General features: G+C 35.4%; 1 pseudogene across 1 annotated transcript in view; it reads right to left on the reverse strand.

Moving 5' to 3' along the window:
• Positions 1 to 24,661, reverse strand: part of LOC100412499 (induced myeloid leukemia cell differentiation protein Mcl-1 pseudogene) — a 35,638-nt pseudogene extending 10,977 nt beyond the window's left edge. The window contains exons 1-3 of the transcript XR_013520603.1: positions 24,655 to 24,661; positions 22,115 to 23,055; positions 502 to 20,021 (exon numbers count right to left, since the gene is read on the reverse strand). The product of XR_013520603.1 is annotated as an induced myeloid leukemia cell differentiation protein Mcl-1 pseudogene (transcript). The remainder of the gene's footprint in view (positions 1 to 501; positions 20,022 to 22,114; positions 23,056 to 24,654) is intronic.
• Positions 24,662 to 25,069: the final 408 nt, after the last annotated feature.

Below are 25,069 nucleotides of genomic sequence, written 5' to 3' on the forward strand. Positions count from 1 at the left end.
CCTCTCACATCAGCCTTTCTCATTGCCTGTGATGAAGGCGTTTTGGCTGTCCTAGACACACAAGGTCTTATTACTATCTCCATCCTTAAGATGGAGACTATTGTTCTTACAATAATTTGTTTCTACATCTTCTCCACCATTAAAACATTTTAAAAGTATTTATCAAAACTCAAGTTCTATTTCTTCACTTTCTTTTTCCTACACACTCTAAAAAATGTTGAACAAATCACTTTGGCATGGCATGTGTACACCTACGTAATAATCCTGCATGATCTGCACATGTACCCCAGGACTTAAAGTATAAATAAATAAATAAATAAACCACTTTGGTCACATCTTCTGCTCAAATCTGCTAATTTCATCTTGTAAAACTCAACAGATTATAATTTATATTATTGGTTAACCTCTTTTCGGCATTTTCAATCTTAACCATTCATTTTTCTAGAGACACCTTTTTCAACTTCCCTTTAGAATACTTCCATCTTGAAATGTTTTTCCTACCTTGGTATCCACCTTCAGTGCACTTTCCTGGATGAACACGCCTCAACACCTCAATAGTGGAGAGTTTCAGCGCTGAGTCTTATTTCTGTTCCACTTTATATCTGCATTAAAAAATTTGGTGATCTTCTCCAGTCCTATGAATTTAATACCAACTCCTAATTGATCACTCACAAATTCACATTAAGAAACAGACTGATATTGGAACATTTAGCATGTCCAAGATAAAAGTCTTTATTTTCTCATCCATACGTAAATGCACACACATACATACACAGACACACACACACACACACACACACACACACCCTTCATCCTTTCTAAAGGTTCTGTAAATGATAGCCTATCACCCGGTTCTCAAGCTAAGACCTCACAATTACCCTTGATTTCTCTTTTCTCATAGAAGTCTCTTCAGAGAGCTGTTTTGAAATAACTTCTCCCTCTTTTACTGCCCCACTTTACTCACTTATTAAGATTTATCATTATATACTGATTATTCTGTGAAGAATGCAACAGGAGGGCAGGGACATTGTATTTTCTGACAGTATTATCAGAACCTAGAAATTCTAGCATATTACAGGCACTGAATAAATCTTAACTGAAAGAATAAATGTGTATGCAATGGAGATTTAAATATATAAGCACATAACTATGTAGGTACCATCTACTTTTCTGTTGATGTTTTCCTTACCCATCTGATTGTCTCCCAACATTTGCAGAATAAAATGCTTCTTGGGCCGGGTGCGGTGGCTCACACCTGTAATCCCAGCACTTTGGGAGGCCGAGGCAGGTGGATCACAAGGTCAAGAGATCGAGACCATCCTGGTCAACATGGTGAAACCCCGTCTCTACTAAAAATATAAAAAATTAGCTGGGCATTGTGGTGCGTGCCTATAATCCCAGCTACTCAGCTGAGGCAGGAGAATTGCCTGAACCCAGGAGGCGGAGGTTGTGGTGAGCCGAGATCACGCCATTGCACTGCAGCCTGGGTAACAAGAGCGAAACTCCAACTCAAAAAACAAAACAAAACAAAACAAAAAAACCTTCTTAATTCTGTCAATAATAAAATAACCTTTTTTGAAGTTTTTTTGGATTGCTCCAGGAAGTTATAGGTGCTTACCCTGTTAGGATTCTGCACCTTGCACAAATCTTCATTGCAGCAGTGACAATGCATGCTGCAATTTCGTGCTTTTATGTCTTTTTCACCTTGAGTATATGTGTTTTTCCAAGGCTCTGGCTTCCATATCTATGGATTCAACCAACCATGGGTCAAAAATATATTTAAAAAATGGATGGTTGCATCTGTACGAAAGATGTACAGACTATTGTTTTCTTATCATTTTCTAAACAATACAATCCAACAACTATTTAAATAGCTTTTAATAAATCTTTAAAAATACTTTTAATGTTTCCTGAAGCTTGTTGTAGTACAGTAACTATCCATAGCACTGGTATTCCCAAGAAGACACTAAAAGTTCCTGGAATTCCAACTGACAGAAAAGATGGATTTGATTAAAAGGAAAAAATACAGAATATAGTCCTTGGAAAGTATGCTGATATGTTATTATTTTTTCTTTCTTTTTTAAATTATACTTTAAGTTCTGGGATACATATGCAGAACATGTAGGATTGTTACATAGGTATACACATGCCATGGTAGTTTGCTGCACCCATCAAACTGTCATCTACATTAGGTCTTTCTCCTAATGCTATTCCTCCCCTACACCCCTACCACCAACAACCCTTGTGTGTGATGTTCCCCTCCCTGTATCCGTGCGTGCTCATTGTTGAATCTCCACTTATGAGTGAGAACATGCAGTGTTTGGTTTTCTGTTCCAGTGTTAGTTTGCTAAGAATGATGGTTTCCAGCTTCATCCATGTCCCTGCAAAGGACATGAACTCATCCTTTTTTATGGCTGCATAGTGTTCCATGGTGTATATGTGCCACATTTTCTTTATCCAGTCTATCATTGATGGGCATTTGGGTTGGTTCCAAGTCTTTGCAGGTGGAAAGTGCTGCAATAAACCATACATGTGCATGTGTCTTTATAACAAAATTATTTATAATCCTTTGGGTATATACCCAGTAATGGGATTGCTGGGTCAAATAGTATTTCTAGTTATAGATCCTTGAGGAATCAACACACTGTTTTCCACAGTGGTTGAACTAGTTTGCCCTCCCACCAACAGTGTAAAAGTGTTCCCATTTCTCCACATCCTCTCCAGCATCTGTTGTTTCCTGACATTTTAATGATCACCATTCTAATCGGCATAAGATGGTATCTCATTCTGGTTTTGATTTAGATTTCTCTAATGACCAGTGAGGATGAGATTTTTTTCATGTTTGTTGATCACATAAATTTCTTCTTTTGAGAAGTGTCTGTTGATTTCCTTTGCCCAACTTTTGATGGGGTTATTATTTTTTGTAAATTTGTTTAAGTTCCTTGTAGATCCTGATATTAGCTCTTTGTCAGATGGATAGATGGCAAAAATTTTCTCCCATTCTGTAGGTTGTCTGTTCACTCTGATGATATTTTCTTTTGCTGTGCAGAAGCTTAGTTTAATTAGATCCCATTTGTTAATTTTGGCTTTTGGTGCCATTGCCTTTGGTGTTTTAGTCATTAAGTATTTTTGCCCATGCAAACGTCCTGAATAGTATTGCCTAGGTTTTCTTCTAAGGTTTTTATGGTCTTAGGTCTTACATTTAAGTCTTCAATCCATCTTGAGTTAATTTTTGTATAAGGTGTAAGGAAGGGGTTCAGTTTCAATTTTCTGCATATGGCTAGCCAGTTTTCCCAATACCATTAATTAAATAAGAAATCCTTTGCCCATTGCTTGTTTTTGTCATGTTTGTCAAAGATCAGATGGTTGTAGATGTGTGGAGTTATTTCTGAGGCCTCTGTTCTATTCCATTGTTCTATATATCTGTTTTTGTACCAGTACCATGCTGTTTTGGTTACTGTAGTTGTGTAGTATACTTTGAAGTCAGGTAGCATGATGCCTCCAGCTTTGTTATATTTGCCTAGGATTGTCTTGGCTACATGGGCTCTTTTTCAGTTCCACATTAAATTTAAAGTGTTTCTTCTTTTTTTTTCTAATTCTGTGAAGAAAGTCAATGGTAGCTTGATTGGGATAGCACTGAATCCATAATTTACTTCAGGCAATATGGCCATTTTCATGATATTGACTCTTTCTATCCATGAGTATGGACTGTTTTTCCATTTGTTTGTGTCATCTCTTATTTCCTTGAGCAGTGGTTTGTAGTTCTTCTTGAAGAGATCCTTAAGTAGCCTTTACATTTTATTAGCTACATTACAGAGATGATCTAAAATACACTGGAGGATGTGCATTGGTTAAATACAAATATTATGACATTTTATAATAAGACTTTAGCATCTGTGGATTTTGGTATTTGAACCAATACCTTGTGAATACTGAGGGGTGACTACTGTAGAAGTTTATTTTTATTTTTTTTTTTCATTTTTCTGGCACATAAAAGACAATAATGAAAAAATCCGTGATGAAGAAATGAGATTTATAATGCTTTGCATTAAGATGTATTAGAGAGATATAACTAAAACTCATTCCACATAGAGTTTATTTCTCAAGAAATTTAAATAATTTCTTCTCAATAGGCTATGATGGACATGTATTATTTTGTACTGAAAGAAGTGTTCAACATTATAATAAAGGCTTGTCCTTCACTCTGCTGAGAGAGATGTCTTCCTAGTTTCTAAATGCTAATTTCTGTCTAGAGATGATTTCTGAATAAGATAAAGTACCTTAGTACATGTTGGGGAAAAGCAATATGCTAAGAACTCGATTAAGTCTGAAAATAAGAATACAGTTTTCTATTGGATTGGTCTATTCTCCCAAAATGGAGAATTAAGCTACTTGTATAATGCTCATTGATAATTTGCCTATAGCTTAATAGGCATTTGACAATACAATAGAAATAATAAAACACATATAATAGTATGTAAAACTTATATGAATGTATCCTCTTGTTAAACAATACAGGATGCAGAAGTCCATATTAGATGACGTGAAAGCTTCAGTTTGCATTTAACAATATAATAGAAATAATAAAACATATAATATTATGTAAAATTTATATGAATGTATCCTCTCATTAAACAATACAGGATGCAGAAGTCCATATTAGATGATGTGAAAGCTTCAGTTCTAGAGTAACAGGAACTGAATGACAAACAAGGTATTAAGAAAAGGGTGGCAGTGCTTCATTCCTTATATTTCTACTGAGGGATATTTTAGTTTACTCAGTGAATCTCTTTATTATTTCAGCTCTACTCTCTTTCCTCCAGAGAAGAGTTAGATATAAAATTGGTAACATTGGGTATATATGTGTATATATATGTGTGTTTATATATATTTAAAAACATGGAAAATGCTTCGAATTTACCTCCATTGACTCAGTCATCTGTATATTTCCTGCCACATTGATGAGTAGACAGACACTGCACTCTTTACCCCCACAGAGTAAACATAGTTGTATCTCATCCCGGATCTGCCTGTCAAAACAATCTGAAAGATTGCTTCCTTCTTGTCATTTTATTTTCTGACCTGGCAAGCTTAGAAGCTGGCTGGAAGTGGGTACCACATGTTTCCCAAAAAGACTCTACACTCCCAACTTCTCTTGCATGTGGGAACCAAGGTCTATTTTGTGTGAAAAGACAGTGGGGAGCTGCAGAAAAACATTGAAAGTTTAAGTTGTGTTTATTGTCTATACTTATTTCCCCATTCCAACTTCACTAATAATAACACTATTACAATATTTTAGTCTTTATCTGGCTTCTTATGTTTCTTCTTAACCAACATCGTCCAATAAACATGTCAGAATCGTGGTCTGAATTCATGATTACTTACTGACATTCTAAATAAAATAATTTGTAGTTACCAGATCTAGAAGATGACAGTCACAGGAAATAAAATAACTAGAATTTAAGACAGAAAGCAAGGTCCCAGAAGCCAGAAATACGCCAACGTAAGTGAGGCAGTCTAACACTGGAGAGTACAGCTACATTTTCACAGAAAGAGAAAATACACCTAGAACCCAGAACCAAAATACCAAAATAAGAGCCCAAAGCCTCTTACACTCTCCTTTCCCCCAAGTATAAGCATTTTTCTCTAACAGAATAGATCAGTATTTTGCTTTGTTTGGCATCTAAAGGGTACTTCTTGGAATGTGACAATTATATGAAAATATATCTCACCCTTCTTGGGTTAAACTGATTTTGTTCGGTGGATGCAGATTATTTATCTTGGATGTTTAATTTGGCAAAGGTTTCTCAGGTTCAGTAGGAAAGCCAGAAAAGTTTTGAATAATACGAAAATGATGTCTTCAAAACTACTAAAATACAACAAAGTGAATATTTGCTTAAAAATGATAGCATTGGATAGTAAAACAAATACTACTTTTGGAGTTCACAAACAGACTAGAGGATATTAGTCAAATTACTTCATCTTTGAGCTTCAGTTTTTCCATCTGTCAAACAGATATAATAATACAATAGAAAACATGGGATTATTGTGCAGATTAAATGAGAAACCTGGTGAAAGCTCCTTGATTATTTATTCAGGGAGATTTATTTGAACTTATATGTTATTTGAATGATGTTGATGACTCCCATAAAATTTGTGATTCACATCAAGGAAACGTAGAAAATAAGTTATGGTTTCATGTATGAATTTGGTTGAATGTAACCATTTTTTTCAGAAATTTAAAATATTCTTCACTAGAGAAAAATTTTTGATGTTAAATTACATACCGGGCATTTTAAGTATGGTTCCCTTGGTTTCCACAGAGAATAAATTTTAAAAGAATAAACAATTCCCCGGGTTTTTTATTTAAAGCTTTGTCCTTTGAAGTTCCTTTGATGAATATTGTATTTATAGGCTCTGATGGCAGCCAGTTTAAAATACAAGGTTTCTCTAACTGCCTCTTTCAATTGTTACATTAGAAATGTTCAGAGAACTGGCAGCACAAAATAGCATGATTTGCATTCAATGCAGTATCTGCACAGTTAAACTTTCAAGTCTTAATGAAAGGTCATAAAATCTTACAGTACTGACCAAATAGATTTCCTAGAACACTAAATCCCCCATGAATCCTCCTGTACCACTTTAAACACAAGTTAAAATTGCAAATCATAAATACTGAATGCTTTTTTCCTTAATGTAAGTTCACTATTGTAACCTTGTCTGGCAGAGATGCTCCACTTAAAGGTCTGTAACATTTTCATTATCAGCTCTATCTCTGAGGGGTTGGTAATGCAGCTCTTTTTGTTTGTAATGGGTTGAAAATGCTTATACTGATTTTTTCTTTAAGTCAGTTGCTAGTGTAGCTCTTTCTGGGTCCTCAAAGCAAATAAAGTTTCTTTAGTTTTCAGTTGTCTTTTCTATTACTGCCCAGTTAAAATTATAATTCTGAACTGAAACACAATTTTCTGTTAATATATTATATCTAGAGCTTTATTTTACATATATATTGGGTTGCTTCTTTGTGTGTATTTATATCTGTATATATGTGCATGTATGTATGTATATGTGTATACATATGAATGAACAGTATTTTCTCAAAGCTTAATATTTTTGTGGTAAAAGAGATTCAAAGGAAAAAAAAAGACTCCCGTTAAGATGCATGAAATACCTCCACAAATGAAGTTCCCTACTTGTTGGGAAGAGGAGGCTTCTAGTAGTATGAAGTGTGCTTCAAGCGTACAAAATACTAAAATGTTCTAAACTATACTGCATTTTCACAAAAGCAATAGCTTCACTTTTTGATGAGGCTATATAAAATACATTTTTAAATGAAGTGAAAAGTTAATAGGAAATTAGTTTTACTTCTGTGTTTGCTAAAATGCATTTAGTCTTAGCAATGTCACAGGATTCCAGGCTGGGTTCTATAACTAAGAAACCTAAACCACTAGAGTTACCAAGATATTTTGTGCTATTTATCCACCTATGGACAAATGAAACAGGAGGGAGATGCTGAATGGCCAATGACGGGGCTCACTGGATGGCTAAGTAGTCCCTGATTTCATCTCTGAAGTATTGCATGATTGTGTAAACATATTTGTTATCAGAGACAAAACCCAAAACCCATCATCCCATTTTCTATGACTTCTTAAGTTCCTGGAGAAATTCACTAGAATAAAGAGAATAATCTGACTCTCAGACTCTTGGAAGGGTTTACTGACAACCCACATTCACCCAGCCATGACAGTCAGGCAATGATCTCATCTTACACACAGGAAAAGAAAACCCCACTGTTACAATACATTCTCTCATCAGCTCCAATTCCACTAATTATTGTCACCAGATAACACACAGGTTAGGAGATTGTTTTTGATGTTGTCCTGTCCAGACACTATTTCATTCCTTGATGTTTAAGGTCTACAATATCAAAAAATAAGCCACATATAGAAGACTTATGGCATCACATCATATACCATGTATTTCAAGTTGTGTGGATTTAATATATTATATAAAAGTTTATCAAATATTGAATTCTTGATTAACCCTAGGCAAATATTTTGCTAGATTTAAGAAAACGTAATATAAGTAATTATCTTTGGAGAGAAACATGTAGTTTTAAATTAAACTTATAGAAAAAAAAATTGATGCCTATTTTAGACACTTACTTTGAGAACAAAATGCCAAATTTCTATCAGGGTTGAGCTGTGCAAGATCCAAAGTTTTCTGTTCAGGAGAATTTATGTCAATTATTTTTGAATATCTGATAGAGTTATTCTTAGGTCTCTACTATGGCAGGCCTCTATAATGTGTGTATAATAACGTGTTACATAAGTTTGTGCAAAAATAACTAAGTTTTTACCATTTAAAGTAAAAACTGTAATCACTTTTGCACAAACCTAGTGTACACATATATATACACACACACGTGTGTGTGCATATACATTACATACATAGATGATATATACGCATATATATTTGAACTTGCAACAAAAATAAATAGCTCCTGAGCTTCCCTTGGAAGACATTCTGCAATCTGATGCCACTTGAAATCTTTTCCTTCATTTATCAAATAACAACTTAATTATTCTTTTTATTTATTTCTTTCACTGAAATACTTGAAACTCTAATAGATTCTGTCTTACCAATTCAGAAGGAATAGTTAACTGTGGTACAGAATCAGAAAAGAAGCAATTAGATTCACCAGGGGCTCTTTTAAGACTTTTATTTACACACCAGGTAAATGTGAAAGGACCCCATTGGGTCCCTTTAGTCCTATCTCCCTCCTCTACTTCTATCACTGAGACGGTAATGCTCTGACCCTGCAATCCACATCTCCAGATTAGGTAACTTATTTCACTCATTTTCTCCATTATTGAATTGTGCCAGTGCTTAATGCTCTGGTCAAGGGCATGCCTATCTCTTTTTTCTACCTGAATTGGAAGTGCTAGACACTTGTGATCACTCTTGCCTTCACAGTTAGGGTAATTTGCATTTTGGCTGGCTGCCCTACCAGACAGGTGGGGCTGCTACGCTCAGCCACAGATAGAAGTTAGAGATCACTGGGCTAGTATAAAGGGCTTTAAGTTCAGAAAGAAGCCTGGACCATGCATTTTTTTTGAGATAGTGTTTCGCTCTTGTTACCCAGGCTGGAGTGCAATGGCGCGATCTTGGCTCACTGCAATCTCTGCTTCCTGGGTTCAGACAATTCTCCTGCCTCAGCCTACCGAGAATATCCATTTTTGTAAGATAAGCTTGGAATCTTTTGAGATTGTAAGAGTGAGTGAGTGAGTGTGTGTCTGTGTGTGTGTGTGTGATGTGAGCCTATATGATAAGCTTTACTTTGTAAGCTGTAAGCCCATTGTAGCTGGGCATGTAAAAATAAATTAGCTGATTTCACTGACCTTTATCTTCCCTCTACCATGTTTCTTTGGTATTGTTTACCTCATTACAGAGATCCAGACGCCTTCCTCTTCCTTGCAGCACTAAGAATGGCTTCTTATGCCAGGTCTTGTATAGTTTTGACTAGTAGACTTTTGTTCCAATCTTTATTTTCTGTTCACCCTGATTCTATAAAATCTGGTCTTAGGTATTTGGTAGAAAAACAGAATTTAAAAAACCATTTTAAAAGCTGTTAATACTTATAATAAAATTTAATATTAATACACACTTATATATAACTTAGTAAGTGACAGTTACCAAAAACAAGGCTCAAAATTATAATTACTAAGTTGAGAAAAAGATTTCACTTTTCAAAGAATAAATTGTAGAAAAAAAGGTTATTCTAATCATTCATGTCAACTAAATATAATTTGTTTACTTGTATCATTCTGGGATAATTTTCTTCTCTCCCTGCTAGTTCATCACTTCAACTCAAAATTGAATATTATCTTTACATGTATAACAAATACATATTAGAAAGTCATGACTTCATTCATATGACACCTAAAATAACATTATACACTGCCTAGTGTATGCATACCACAATTTAAGAAACTTTCTTTTATTTATCATGTGGCCTATTGGCCATCCAGGGAAAACAAGAAAAGGGATTTAAAAGAGGGCATTAGTTACAATACTGTCTGTACACACAAACACACACACACATACACACATACATACACACAATTTTATATATCAATAAAAGAAGAAAGCTAAAGATTAGCAGTTAGAAAATTATGTGTTTATACACTAGAAAAATATCATCAGATTGTAAAGAGAGAACAAGAAATCAGTACAGAGTAGCATCACAAAGTTGAAAGAATGTTCTAAGGTAGTTATGATCAACAGTTCCAACAGACAATTAAAAATGAATGGCATATTTCACTTAATGCAAAGTCCTCCAGGTTCATCCATGTAGTTGCAAATAATGTTTCCTTCTTGTTTAAGGCTTAATAGTATTCCACTGTACAGATAAACCACATTTTTTTACTCCATTCATCTGTCGATGGCTGTATCTTGGCTCTTAAGAATAATGCTGCAATGAAAATGGGAGTGCAGGTATGTTTTTAACATGTTGTTTTTATTTCCTTTGGATAAATGCCCAGCAGTGGGATTTCTGAATCATACAGTAGGTCTATTTTTACTTTTTTGAAAACGGTTTTTATAATGTTTGTACTAATTTGTATTCCCACCAATAGACTGCAAGGGTTCTCTTTTTTTCACATTCTCTTCAACGTTTGTTATCTTTTTTTCTTTTTAATACATTCTAACAGGTGTAGTGATATCTCCTTGTGATTTTAATTTGCATATCTTTGATGACTGGTAATCTTGTGCATTTAAAAAATATACTGTTGGCTACTTGTGTGTCTTCTTTTGAGAAATATCTACTTAGGCTGTTTGTCCATCTTTTAATCATGCTGTTTGTTTCCTTACAATTGAGTTGTTTCAATTCCTTATATATTTTGGACATTAATCTCTTATAAGATATATGGTTTGCAAATATTTTCTCTCATAATGTAGGTTGTCTCTTCACACTGTTAGGTGTTTCCTTGACTATACAGAACCTTTTTAGTTTGATGTAGTCTACCTTGTCTTTTTTTTGCTACCTGTGCTTTGGTGGGTTTATATCCAAAAAATTATTACCCAAATCAACATCTTATATTTAAGATGTGTTATTAAATAATTACTATATGCTGTTTCATTTATATTATGCTATATCAAATTAACCAGGCACAAGAAAGGATTATAAATCTCATGATCTCACTTACAAGAGGAATTTAAAAACATTTTACTCACAGTAGAGTGTAGAATGGCTAACAGGAACTAGAGGGAGAGAAGGGGACATTAAAGAGATTTTGGTCAAAGGATATAACATTTTAGTTAGATAGGAAAAATAAGTTCAAGAGATCTATTGTGCAACACAGTGCTATAGTGTAATAACAAATCTATTGTATACTTGAAAATTGCTAAGAGTAGATATTAAGTATCCTCATCACAAAATATGGTAATATGTGAAGTAACACATGTTAATTAGCTTGGTTTAGCCATTCTGCAATGTATGTGTATTGCAAAACAACATATTGTGCACGATAAATGCATACAACTTTATTTATAAATTAAATAGATAAATGAATTAAAAAAAAAAAAAAACAAAACAAAAAAAAACGAGGGCCGGGCGCGGTGGCTCAAGCCTGTAATCCCAGCACTTTGGGAGGCCGAGGCGGGTGGATCACTAGGTCAAGAGATCGAGACCATCCTGGTCAACACGGTGAAACCCCGTCTCTACTAAAAATACAAAAAATTAGCTGGGCATGGTGGTGCATGCCTGTAATCCCAGCTACTCAGGAGGCTGAGGCAGGAGAATTGCCTGAACCCAGGAGGCGGAGGTTGTGGTGAGCCGAGATCGCGCCATTGCACTCCAGCCTGGGTAACAAGAGCGAAGCTCCATCTCAAAACAAACAAACAAACAAAAAAACGAATAGCAGCATTTTGTAGTTTTAATATTATAGACTTTGACTTTAAACTAACAACACAGGCTGACAAAAAATTATGAGACTGAAAAGGTGAGCTCCTCGATTTGGTGATTAATTGATCATTGGCAATCCTTCAAATCCTAGCATTAATGGGAATAATGTACTAGTGGACCCTTGGTTAAAGTAGGCAAGAGTTCTATGTCACTTTACTATTAATAAAAGAGGAGAATAATAGCAGTTTAGATCACTACCATTTTCAAGGATACACGCATTTTTGAAGATTCAGTTTCAAGGGTCTGCCAAAAGTATGTTTGATTGATGGACTTCGATACTGTCAGTTTTCATATTTCATTTAATGTGCAACTTCTAAGTTACTATGGTGTTCGTAATCATTAATCCCTATCAATGTACAACTGGAGAACTTGTTAACACTTAGATTGCTGTAATCCACCCACAAAGTTTATTGTTCTGAAAGTGTGAGGCGAGTCTGATAATTTGCTTTACTAACAAGTTCCTAAGTCATGCTGCTCTGGGTACATGGACTGCACTTTATATATATTCAAAGAGGCTATCATAAAAGGGCACTTATTTTTTGTCCATTCCACTAGGTAAAGCTACAGATCATCTTAAATTTAGTTCAACTGAGAACAAAGCAGGAGAACAGGATCATTCAAATTATTATGGTGATGGAATGGAATGAAAATAAATACTATTTTGATGGAATGGAATGAAAATAAATACTATTTCACCTAATACTGAAATATAACTGACCATGCTGCGATAGTTATTGCATAGTCTTTCATTTTTATGGGAAAAACTGTTGACCTGGACAATATTCTTTTGCCAGATCCCACTGCTGAGGATTTATTTTTCTAGGTACATAGATTTTGAAGCTCATAATCACTCATAATTTTCTCCTCTGTATTTACTTATAAAGACAGCAATCAAAATATAGGAATCAATTTTTGGCCATTTGCTGAAATTTAGAAAAACAGTTCATACATAAATAAGTGTTATTTATATATTACATTAGTGATTCACTATGCCCTTTGTTTATATCAGAATTTTTAAAATTTTATGTATCTTGAATCAGGATTTCTTCACATGTAGTTGTCTTAAAACTTTAATGGCATGAAATAAGAGCCATTTTAGAAAAAATAAATCAGATTTATTATTTTATTTTGTAATTAATTTGGCTTTTTGTGTTAGTTAAAAACATAATTAGAGGAGCATTTCATTTAAAAAATGCATTTTTGATGGTTAAGAAGTAAACTGTAGAGTTTCTGGGGCAAAAGCACACCTCTATTACACATATTTGACCCTTGAACAACACAGATCTGAGTTGCATGGGTACACTTACATGTAGATTTTTTTCAACCTAACAGGGATCAAAAATACAATATTCATGAAGTGAAATGGTCCTGGAATGAGTTCCCCTCTGCGTATACTGAGGGGTGATTTTATTCTGATATGTTTACAACTTTTGGGCCATTTGTTAATTGATAGCTCTTCAAACGAGCAGGCAGAATAGGAAGAAAAGACAGCATAAGAAGTAAACATCAGCAAGTTCTCTATGAACTTGGTGGTGGGTAAATGGATGTGGTATTTTTGTTTGTTTGTTTGTTCATTTTCTGAGATGGAGTCTTGCCCTGTCACCCAGGCTAGAGTGCAGTGGCACAATCTTGGCTCACTGCAACCTTTGCCTCCCAGGTTCAAGCGATTCTCCTGCTTCAGTCTTCTGAATAGCTGGGATAACAGAGTCTGCCACCACACCTGGCTAATGTTTTGCATTTTGAGTAGAGATGGGTTTTTCCATCTTGGTCAGCCTGGTATCCAACTCCTGACCTCAGGTTATTCACCCTCTCGGCCTCCCAAAGTGCTGGGATTACAGGATAAGCTACTGCTTCCAGCCTAGATGTGTCTTTTACTGATCTTACTTCTATGTTACATACGTTACAATGTTTTAGCATATATTCCATATTTAATAAAAAATAAGAATAAAATTAACAAGGCCTCTGCTTTCTTAAGTGGTAATGCATAACCCAAGGCAGCCAATATTTTTAGATATGAAAGATTTAAAGATTTGAATCTTCTTCTAATGCCCTAATCATACACAGTAAATTCATTTTATGTTTTGAACACACTAGATGACTTTGGATAAAACATTTGCTTGATGGTAGATGCTTCCCTTACTTTGTCTGTAAAACAAATGTTTGGACTAGATGACCTTTATATTCCTCACAGTAATAACATACTTTGCTCTTCTGATATATTTGATTCTGAACTTGTACAGCCGTCATAAAGAGAAGCTGAAGAATTGGACAACAGCATTATGAAAATATATTTTGAGTGTTTTTGAATATTATTAAGACAAGTTCTTACCTTTCTATCTTTAGATTCCAATTACTGAAATGTTTCAGACATCATATTTTTCTTACCCCATTTCTATTTTTATGCTGATGTAGTGGGCTTTTCTAAAATAGGATAGCTTTTTCAAAAGCAGATAGAAAACTACACAATCTGTGCATGTAATAGGATTACATTTGTACCCCATAATTTTTGTTAGTTTGTTTGAGACAGGGTCTTACTCTGTCACCCAAGCTGGAGTGCAGTGGCATGATCATGGCTCACTGAAGCCTCAACCTTTCAGGCTCAAGTGATCCTTCCACCTCAGCCTCCCAAGTAGCTGAGACCACATGTGTGTACAACCAGACATGGTTAAATTTTTAATTTTCTGTAGAGAGAAGGTCTCACCCTGTTGCCCAGGTTGGTCTTGAACTCCAGGGCTCAAGCCATCCTCTTTCCTTGGCCTCCCAAAGCACTGTGATTAGAGGAATGAGCTGCTGCTCCTGGCTTCGTAAATTTATATACACACAAAAGAGAAAAACTTATCCATTCAGGAAACAAGACATTAGATCAAATTGTCTAACTGTTCTTTACATTCCCTTATAAACTAGAAAACAATTAACAATAAATTGCATCTTTTAAGTGTGTGTGTGTGTGTGTGTGTGTGTGTCTGTGTGTGTGTGAGACGGAGTCTGGCTTTGTTGCCAGGCTGGAGTGCAGGCATGATCTTGGCTCACTGCAACCTCTGCCACCTGGGTTCAAGTGATTCTCCTGCATCAGCCTCCTGAGTAGCTGGAATTACAGGTGCCCACCACCACACCTTGCTAAGCTTTTGTATTTTTGGTAGAGATGGGCGTTGGGAGAAGATCTTGACATTTATGTGATAAAATGTATATTGTTTGCTAAGCAGCAATGGCAAGGAGCACTGAGCCATCCCCAGGCAGAAACTGCTAGAATCAGCAAGCAATACGTACCGGTCATGCACTAGTAAAACCGGTTCCCAAAACCTTATTCTCATTACCGACCCACAAAGAGTGCTTTCTAGCTTATTTCTATTTTAGAAATGAACAGGCACTATCTGCGTGTTTAGTCTATCTTTTTTCAATGAAGAAACACTGAGCACCTGCTTATTAAAAATAATCATTTGTTCACAAAGAATAAATACATGGGTCAGAGTCTGCTCTGGGCTTTCAGCTGGGAAATGCTGTCAGCCCCCTGGCATCCCACTCACATCCCACTTTTGCACTCTTATCTTTGTTTCTTAATTCCTTCAATGTCGCCTGGGTTGGGGTCTCTATGATGGAGCTTGTCTCAGCAGACAGGGTTTCACTATGTTGGCCAGACTGGTCCTGAACTCCTGACTTTGTGATCTACCCGCCTTGGCCTCCCAGAATGCTGGGATTACAGGTGTGAGCCAACATGTCCAGTAGTAATTAATTTTTTAGAAAAAATATTTATGGAAATAAGTACACTGAGAAATGGAAAATAATATTTAACATATGTTCCTTATACTCTGGACATTCCATAAGAATTTTTTTAATAGAGAAGATACGATATGTACAAAATATAATATTCTTGCTCTGTAGTTACAGTGGTACTCTAAACCTGTGAAAACCACAATTGGAAAACTGACTTAATGGAGAATTATCTTTGTTTAAATTCGCAGAGAAAATTATAGTATACTATTCCACAATTAGTATTAACATAATTAGTATACATTAACAATATTTCAGAGTAAGGAAGTCATTTTTCAGTAGTACCAACTGATTCACACCAGAAGTTTAAGTGACTTGTCAGTACTTTGGCAGTGGAAGAGTTGACATTTTACTCAGATGATTTCTTTCCCATTAGTTTACATTAGAGTTTGCAGAGATATATTTTAAATTAATACATTGTAATTGGATTGTAAACTTCCTGCAGGCATATGTTGTCAGTTGTATTGCTCACTTTTGTTTATGTGTTGGATGTATTCTAGAAAAGTCATGTAGCTGTGAAAACAGCAGATAGGTGAGGCTCAATAAAGCTTGATAGATTATGTTTCCACCACCTTCCCTTGCTTGACATATGCCTTTGTCCTAATTGTGCTATCCTACCTGTACCAGTAATACAAATAATTAACAATATTCAACATCTCAAACTTGACTTCACACTTCTTAGTGAGTTCTGTGAAATTTCGATGCTTCATCATTTACATCTACCCACAAAAAGTATGTGTGAAATAACTGTGAAGGCGCAGAAGCAAAATATGAAGAAGTAATAATTCATCTGTAAAAAATAAATCTGTATATGGTATGTGAACACTGACAGAACTTTTTTCTTGGCACTCAGTTCCAACACTATAGAATTCTGCATCTGCCTAAGAAACAGAAAAATGAGTATTACAGGGTTGCCAAAACAAAGTGATGCTGTAATTATCAGGCCTTTTTAAACTTCCCCATATTTTTCCATACACTGACAATGACTTACGCATAGTATAATCATGTCTTATCCGGTGAATTATATGTTTTTCCCCTTTTAACTAAGCTTTTTAAGCAATCCTCTGTTAAAATTCAGCTTCAAAAAAATTTTTTAATTTTATAATTTTTCTCTTTTTATATATTATTATACTTAACTCACTGACAAATACTAAGTATGCAGCAATAGATACAGTCTCCAATAAAGAAACATAATTGACATCATTATTTATGAGCTTTTCTGGTATACAATTCATACTCCTCTCAAAAAAACAAGCACTCACTTTTCCGTAATGTGTGTTTCTGATATCTGTAAGAATGATATCTTACTTCAGGTACATTTATTGAACACTACTGTCAAAAAGAAAAGACTGAGAGCTCAATTCTAATTATTAATACAAATATTCTGTGTTCAATGTGTATTAAAGGAATTTCAATTCATCAAGAACTAATCACATTTTATTCTGTAGTTTTTATTCTTGTTATGGTCAGCACATACAAAGCAGTTAAGGTGTATGATAATCAAAGAACTGTTAGTGGGTGAATAAATTTAATACTCTTGCTTCATCTGCGCAGCATATTAGAAAGTCCCCTGGCATATTTAGCTTGATTGGTTACGATATTACATAGGATTTCTGATATTACAAATTTCAAATACAACAGAGGTGGAGTGAGGAATTGCTTTCATTCATCTCTTACATGACATGAAAATTGGCATGAAAATAATTTTCTTTTCAAAAACAAACACAAATAAATTAATAAAACTATAATCCAATCTTCATCATATTAATGGAAAAATAAATAAATATTCATTTTCTTTTATAAGAAGGGATTACCATAAATATCTCATGTATACTTGGGACTTCAAAAATAATCCAGTGATGTAATACAAGTGGTAGATGGTTTTCTCAGCAACCTCATATTTTTTAAAATCCAGCATATTTTAAATATTAGGTGGGCTATCATGGTCTAATATAATATGTATCTAGCAACATATTATCTACCTCCATATCTTTTTGTAGAGTTATAAAAATTCATGTATTCATTTTTACTTTCTAGTCTTCCTCTCAAAATATTTATATTCTATAAAATTCCATTGCTAATGCACACACAGACAAGTTTTGCAAGAATTTTTGTCTTGTTAAAGTTAAGAGAACTAAACACAAAACAATGACAGAACCACAAATAAAAAATATTTATTCTTACATATATAAACTTCTCAAAACTTTCATTTATGTAGTTTATATATGCTATTCTTCCTTCTGGATTAGAATTCTTTTGGAACAATGTATTTTACTTATTTGATTCCCAGAGTTTAATATGATATGATATATGACACATAGTAACACAACAGAAGACTTGTTTTCTTTTTAAAATTATATTCAGAAAGAACTATTTCATTTTTTGTCTCACCCTCATTTTCCCTCATCTGTCCTGCCCCCCATTCTTTCATTAAAGTAAAATAAGACATGGAAAATAATTCATAATATACTATCTTCAGATCAGAACCAACAAACTGGCATTTGATGTGTCTTCTTCATCAAATGGAAGAAAGACAGGGCAATTAAACAATTATTAGTCAAACTATACATGAACACAAATACTAAGAGTAGAACATGACTTCCAATCAAGTCTTAGGTATACTCTATGGGAATATAATGCCAAAATAAGTAATTGGTAGTTATTACTAATTAGTAAAATGAAAATAGATGAATAAAAATAATTTTCCACTTACTTAAACTTAGTGGCTTACAATAAATGCTGAATTGTAAACTGTATTAAAAATAAACCAACACACACATTTTCTCAGTGAAGGATTGTTAAGATACTAATAGAAGTCCTAAGAGAGCAATATACTTGATGTTTAAGAAACTTGGGGAGAAAGAGGAATACAGTGAGCATATACATTTTGTTGGTGGAATGGCATCAGCATTTTGAATGTATATTGTAACCGCACTTCTTTATAGAAATTCCATAGGTGAAACCTTTTTTTTTTTCTTATATCTAGAGGTTTAGATCTAGCTGACTTACATGTTCCTTAGGTAAATATAAAGGTATTACACAGCTATTGAAGTGTTTGCTACCCAGTGGTATTAAACTACTATATTTAAATATGATATTTAATACCTTAATCTTAAAAAGACCATCAGTGAAAATCAAGTTTAATAATGTATAATCTGAGCAGCTAATTATACTGAGACTTTAGAAGTGCAGGCTTAAACGTGTATGTGATATTCATCTGACACCTCAGGAATAGCTAATTAGATAACTCATAATTCCCTAGGAAATAAGTAAAGGGCACAGGAGAATGGATATAGCTTTGGTTCAAACATGATTTTATTACAGTCTGGACATTTAAAAGTGCTTAAAATGATGTAGAAAGGCAACTGGAAGTCATTTGACTCTTCCTCTCTAATTAAACCTGCCTGATATGGATTAGTGATCCATGAAATAGGGACAAGCTTAGTCCTTCTAATATTAGGAATCTTGACCATTTAATTGGTCCCCAGCATCTTGTTAATGATGCTGTTTTCCAAAAGATCATGCTTTCTTACCAGGTGACAGTGATTTTTTTTCATTTTGGTGGTGTGTTATACTGTATAAATGCTGTCTATTACTTTTTATATCAAGACTGATTCTCCTATAGTTAAGAATTTTCAAGATACACCAATCTTTGTGTTTTCTGTCTATAAAGTTTCAATGAGCACTGGCCATAATACACAGTAACAGAACGACCTTATAAAATGCTCAGTGTCCTCAGACTAAGCAGAGAAATTAAAGGATGGTGAATCATTAAAACTGCATGAAGTTGAATGGGGTCTGAACCTTGGCTACCAGTTCATTAAATGTTTGACTTTGGGCAATTCACTGACTGATCTTGCTTACTCAGTTTCCTCATTTATCCAAAGTAGATGATAATAGTTACCTCCTATTGTTGTTGTGTAGATTGGGGAATATTGGTAAAATATTTGGCCTATTATACTATAGCTGGCATTTAAATTATTCTATTGATTGGTAATGTATTTTATAATTTTTGTAATATATTTTACTGTTAGCAAAGTAAACAATTTGAGGACATTTAGTAGCAGAAGGTGGCAGCACAGGGACTTTTATCCAGTTAGTCCTGGTATTAAGCACTATACTGTACACTCTTACCTGGATCTATGATACCAGGTTTCAATGAGGCTACTTTGGGCTGCACTTCCCTCCGAAGTTCTGACCTGTTACTCTGAAGTGGCTCCCTTTCACTGCCATGGTGGCTGAAAATCCAGTGGTCCTCTTCTCTGCTGCTTCTAGCTGCCAGCCAAGTGTTCTAAAGAAAGAGCAAGTTTTATCCACCTTGAAAGAAAGCAATTATTTTTTTTCTTATGGGTATTAGCAAAGATAAATACTCTTATGTATAAATCCTGACATTTTCTTGCTTACCTTTTCATTGATAATGTTCTTAAATTCTGGATTCAAGAATATACACATTTTGAATGTTAATGAATTCTGGCAAATCATATTCTGAAAAGGCAATGCCAAATCTTACTATCACTAATAATAAATGAAAGGGCCTATTTCACTACATATTCACTAAAAACTGGATATTCTCAAAGTTTTTAAAAATTTTTCATCAATTGTATGGGTTTAAAAATGTGTTATTATATTTTACAATGAGGCTGAAAATATTAAGTTTATTGGACACTTTCTGTTTTCTAAATTAGTACACAAAAGTTAACATATGTGACATACATTACAGAATAATTGGCATGTGTCTGGTCCTATGCTAAGAAGATTTTATTGATAGCCTACTGGGTATTCAAAAATTTTGGGTATGGTATGCTGTATTTTTACCTCTATTTGACTGAAAATTTACAAAAAATGTCTATAGTACCCTCCAGGTCACACAATCAGTAAGAATTGAAGCTAGATACAAATTCATATTTATAATCCAGCTACCTAAATAATTCCACTTTCCAAGCTCTAACCACATATGTTTATATCCCTTATCTATTTTCTTATATGGCTTTTTGTTCTTGATTTATTAATGCAAAGGAATTTGTTTTTTTTATAGAAACAAAACAATAAGTATTTGTTTTATTTAAATACTAGTTTTAGACCTGTGTGTAAAACAAGCATTTCCAAGCCATGATTTTACAATATATTAAGCAAACAAGGGATCAAATTGTCTCTCCCTCCATCTGATGTGATCTTTTTTATGCACACAGCTAATGAGTTCCATTCAGAACAGCTGAAAATCTTTTAGTAGCAGCTTTAAAGATGAGCTCATGAATTCAGTTTAAATTTCACCAATTAAATTAGGTCAAATGAAAGGAACTCAAATGAGTATTACCCAATCAGAGCCCATTATTTGTAAGTGATCGGTAACCTTAAAACTCCACTTAGACCTAATTATTGAAAACCTGCTTATAACTAAGTGAAAAGATTAATTTCCCTTTATCAACCTCTCAATCCCTATAGGTTTTCAAAGAAAAGCCTATCGAAGGAATACTTACCAAAATCAGACAGGAAAATTAAAACCTGCCTAGTTTATCAATCAGATTTGTTCCACTACAACCAGTTTGCATAGTTATACATCAGTTCATTCTGTATACACTCTAGACTGACTAGAGCAAAGTTTAGCATAGAAAAGCTTTAAGAAACAGATTCCTAATTACAGAAGTTGCAAAGTTCAAAAGAGTATGAAAAAACTAATGTGAATTCAAGACTCCATTTCCTTTGTTTCAAAGAAACTGACTTTCCATAAAAATATGCACAATTTTTATAAACACATTTACAAATTGTCTTAAAAACTGAGAATATCCATATTCATAACTAATTACTGAGCCTTCCGTCAAGTATTCTTGGCCATAAACTAGGCTAATAAACTAAGAATCATGGAAACCAAGCCAAAGTATAACAAGTATAAAAATCCTGAACACTTGGACTTTCTATTTGAAGAAGTATACTGGGAAAGCTAATTATAGAGAGGAAAAGCTTCCCTTTTGCTGTACGGAAGCTTACAGTCATAGTTCTATTACTTGTAGCTTTTACACAGATCACTGGCATTATTACTGCTTCTCTTGACACTACAGAAAATTAATGAATTCGGCGGGTATATTTAATCAATTCTGTGAATTGCCTGGCTACTGGCCACTCTCCTGTTCTCAACAAGGAAATTAAGTCTTTCCACCCTACCATCTTCACTAAATCTAAAAGCCCTCCTCCGTAGCCTCCCAGACAAAGTTTGCTTCTTGCAGAAACTGAACTTTGCTTCTTTCAGACAGTGCCTCTTCAATCAAGGGAGAGATCTTTTCCCATGTATTTATTCTTGTTAGCCATAATGCGTGCCACTTGGCTAGGTTGCTAGAGCACAACTCTTGGAAGTTATAGCTGGAGTCCAGCTGATGTTACAGATGTTACCTGGTTTTGGTGGTGGTGGTTGGTTAAAAGTCAACTATTGCACTTACAAGGCTATCTTATTAGATATGCCAAATCAGCTCCTACTCCAGCAACACCTGCAAAAGCCAGCAGCACATTTCTGATGCCACCTTCTAGGTCCTCTACATGGAAGAACTCCACAAACCCATCCCAGCCTATTTGTTTAACTAGCCAGTCCCGTTTTGTCCTAACGAGAACGTCTGATACTTTCTGCTAATGGTTCAATGCAACTTTCTTGGTTTATGGTTTTCAAGTGTTTGGACACAAAGGCACCAAAAGAAATGAGTCACAATCCTACCCGTTTGTTACGCCGTCGCTGAAAACATAGACCTCACTCGAGACAAAGATTTGACATCGTCTTTGTTTTTGATGTCCAGTTTCCGAACCTTGTAAGGCCATCTCATGGTTGCGGGTCACGCCTTCCCCAGCTCGTCGTAAGGTCTCCAGTACCTTCCTGTTGCCGGCCCCAGACCTGCCCATTGGCTTTGTGTCCTTGGCACCAGTCGCCTGCTACCCAAGGTACCGAGAGATAATCTCCAGCGACTGCCAGTACAACTCGTCCTACTCCGACCCGTACGTACTGGAGCCATTACCAGCCTCCCCGGCCAACTCCAACAGCGGCAGGACAGCCAGCCGCTTCCCGACAGGCTCCGGCTCGTACTCATCCAGCTCTTCTTCAGGCGACATGATGGCGTCGACGGCGGGGCTTCCATTTCCTCAAGCGGGGGCCGCGGGTGGGCAGGAGGAACAGCAGCCTCGAGGGGTCGCAGCGACGTCAGGACCTCGGCACCAATGGGCGGCTGCTGCACGGCCCTCCAGGCGTCAAGCAAGAGGGCAGAGCCTCTTCCTCTCGCTGTGCCCAGGCCTCCTTATCCGTGGCCAAAAGCCGTGATCCTGGGGGGTGGCGCCGCCGCTGCCGGCACCTCAGCAGTAGAGGTTGCGTCTGATTACCGCTTTGGAAGCCAAACATCGCCAGTCACCACTGCCGCCTGGTTGAGAAACTGGGGAAGACCCTGACTCCTTACTGGAAGAAAGCTGAAGTGAGAAATTTGTTTGTTTATTCAACAAAGGAGAGTTAGATAAGGGCATTTTAGTTGAAGTTTCCCCAGTGGTCATTAAGTCCATTGACTGGAACCAACAATTACATATATTGGGAATCGAATCACCTCTCTCTCTCTATATATGGGCCAACAGGAAATCAGATCACGAGAACTACAATCATACCTCATGCAGGCCTTCTTCCCTATTCTTTAGGAATAATGGAGGAGCTCCAGAAACCTACCTCATCCTAGACCCCAATATTCAGCATCCAGGCATGACTATCCCATTTCGATCCTTCGGGACTAATCACATTATGTCTTTTATTGGTGCTTGAATCTGCTACAACAAAGTCAAGGATGATACACCGTAAATTTCAAAATAACTAAGAGTAAATTTCACGTCTCACTAGAAATAATGGTAATAGATATGTTGATCACTTTGATTCCATCATCCCACATTGTATACATGTATTAAAACATTACATTGTACCCCATAAATGTATACAATTATTTGTCAAGTTTTTTTATTATACTTCAAGTTCAGGGGTACATGTGCAGAACGTGCAGGTTTGTTACATAGGTATACAAATGCCATGGTGGTTTGCTGCACCCATCACTCCGTCATCTACATTACATATTTCTGCTAATGTTATGCCTCCCCTAGCCCCCTAGCTCCCAACAGACCCCAGTGTGTGATGTTCCCCTCCCTATGTGCATGTGTTCTTATTAGTCAACTCTGATTTATGAGTCAGAACATGCAGTGTTTGATTTTCTGTTCTTGTGTTAGTTGCTGAGTATGATGGTTTTCAACTTCATCATGTCCCTGCAAAGGACATGAACTTATCCTTTTTATGACTGAATAGTATTCCATGGCATATATGTGCTACATTTTCTTTATCCAGTCTGTCATTGATGGGCATTTGTCAAAAAAATTCTTAAACCCCACATTCTGAGCTTACCAACTATCCCCAATTCCCTACTCCTCATCCTTCCAAAGTTCATAAAATTCTTCCACTCTGTATTCACAACTTCAGTTTATTATCAGTAAAATCTGCTGTTCTTGAACTCTTTCTGAAAATTCCCATTACTGTTTTGCTCTTGAGAAAAGCTGACTATGCAGTAAGTACGAAGTGTTTTCTGCATCTTCTCAACTGGTAGCTTTTTTCTCTCCATAAGGCTTTCATTCCTGGGCTGGAAGGAAGAAGATACCTTTGATCCTCATTTTTGCTTTTGGACTAACCTCCTTCCGTAACACCTTCTATATTTGTATCTCATGTCGTCATATTATATGACCCACTACCCCTCATATCAGATGTCAACCCCAGGTCCCTTTGCCTTCTATTCTCAATATTGCTCTACTTTTCATAATGACTTTTTCTAATATTACATGTATTGGAATTCTTAGCAATTTCACCATATATACAATAATCTTTTAACGTATCAGCCTTTAAATTATTAAACTCTTCCCATGAGAGATCTTACCTTCCATTCTATCTGGTGGAACTGCAACACTTTCATAATCTTAATTTAATGCATTCCCTTTCGGAAGACCACATAATTCATACCAGCTCACTTTTAGCCAGCGCCTGATTCAATCTAATAACTTCCAATCTATCAAGCACAACACATTTTCATTGTTTTCCACTCACTCAATGTCCCTGCTTCCTTCCTTGCCCAGATTATTCTATGGCTAATCATTAAAATCATTTGTGTGCATATTCTCTCAATTATCCTGTACCCTTATCTCACTTCCTTACATTTGTTTGATAATGAAAATCACCAATTTAGTTATGTTCAAAACTCTACCTCCCTGCTCCTTGCCTCTTTCAGCCAATAACCTTAGTTTTCATTGCATTGAGCTATAAAATCATCAGACTCTCATTCCCCCATAGAATTG

This window comes from Callithrix jacchus, chromosome 7 (genome assembly GCF_049354715.1).
Source record: "Callithrix jacchus isolate 240 chromosome 7, calJac240_pri, whole genome shotgun sequence".
NCBI lineage: Eukaryota > Metazoa > Chordata > Mammalia > Primates > Cebidae > Callithrix > Callithrix jacchus.